The following is a 1579-nucleotide window of genomic DNA, read 5'->3' on the forward strand; positions in this document are numbered from 1 at the left end:
GGACATGCATGCAGACCTTTCCCTTTATTTTATTGAAACGCAAAAATTACGTTTATCTTAGTTTTATTCTAGATGTTCATATTTCAATCATTTCATTTTAACGGGGTGGGTTAGTGTTAGGGTTAGTGATGTTGCGGCCGATCGGTGTGTTGGGGCCCATTGCTGGCATGCGAGGGTGGATGGACCGAGCTTGACATACCTTTGCTGTTTCGGGTCATGATAGTGGGGGGGTCTCCTTCGATGGTCGAGTGGGATGTTCCAGCCAGGGGTGGCTATTGAGAGGGCGGCGCCCAGACCCGGGCGTAGGCTGCCTCAAAGTGGCCTACCAGAAGATCGGTCGCGCAGGGCACTCGAATCCGGTCTTGGCCTGCCACGTGGTTGCCGGCAGGGTACATCGGACACTCCGGACACTTGGGTGCGGACGAGGAACGTGGTGGGGTCTCTAGCAGGAAGGCTTGGCGCTGCAGGGCTTCTGGGCACAACGGTGCGACGCCTCGCGTGACGGGGTAGGGAGCGTGTACTCGTTAGACGCTCCGGGACAGCCTGCAATGGTGGCTAAATCTGCGGCGTCGCTCTCCGGCCTCGAGGGCGTGGTCAAAGTCCCAATTAAGTCGTTCGACTCCCATACATTAGTGCGAAATTTCGGGGTCCGTGAAGTACTAGACAAAAAAAATATGATACCTTCATATAATGTTACCTTGTACTCTACTGCAAACTGAAAATCTAGTACTCCGCTAATGTTGCTATGAGTAACAACCTACTTGTTTATGCAAATATAAACATGAAAATTTCTGATTCTGGTAGGTAGCGTATTGATTTATCATTTTTTTCAATTAATTTATCATATATTTAATTTTAGAAATCAAAAGTTATGATGTGGGAATGTTGGCAATGCAACCCTACGCCACACAAATTCACCCAACGCGGGGGCAATCAGTGAATCCAAGATTCCATTGCCTAAGCCGGAAGCCGACCAGCTTTAGCCCGACCGACCAAAGCACCCGTTGGGGTATTAGACCTCTTTTTGATTCCGGAATCTCAAAGTCTTCGAGTGGTGGCCCGGGCGGGACTTGTTGTGCGCCCCAAATTGCGATGGCCAGAGTGGATAAAACCGCTCGCTGAATAATCGGATTGTGATAACCGCTAAATATACAAAATTTTCCTATTTCTTCAACGTGGTATGTTAACCACAAAAACGTTTGCTCGCTAGATGTTTTTCACTTGGAATCTCGCTACTGACTTTCTCCCATCATCCCCAAGAACGTTTTTTACCCGAAGCATTCACTGCCCCACTCACATAACAGTTCCATCTTTGCTGGGTTCCCTATTCATATGGGACTGTTACGCGAGTGGGGGCAGTTCATCACTCATCAATAAGCGTTCTTCCATTTCCACCTACATTCTTTTCTGGATGAGTGAAACCAGCCACCCAAATACCCCACACGAGCATTAAACTTAGTTCGTTTTGTCAAAATTTTCATCAAACCTTCAGCTTAATTGAAAGATTTTCCAAAAACATATTGGAAAAATCATGAGTTTGATGAAACTTTCGACAAAAAATATCGATATGGATGAAGTA

General features: G+C 46.7%; 1 long non-coding RNA gene across 1 annotated transcript; it reads left to right on the forward strand.

The window, feature by feature from the left end:
- Positions 1 to 601: 601 nt before the first annotated feature.
- LOC134286804 (uncharacterized) lies at positions 602 to 1157 on the forward strand. The gene is made up of 2 exons (XR_009996922.1): positions 602 to 800; positions 860 to 1157. It is a non-coding gene; the product is annotated as an uncharacterized LOC134286804 (long non-coding RNA).
- The last annotated feature ends 422 nt before the right edge of the window (positions 1158 to 1579 follow it).

Source organism: Aedes albopictus, chromosome 1 (assembly GCF_035046485.1).
Source record: "Aedes albopictus strain Foshan chromosome 1, AalbF5, whole genome shotgun sequence".
Taxonomy (NCBI): domain Eukaryota; kingdom Metazoa; phylum Arthropoda; class Insecta; order Diptera; family Culicidae; genus Aedes; species Aedes albopictus.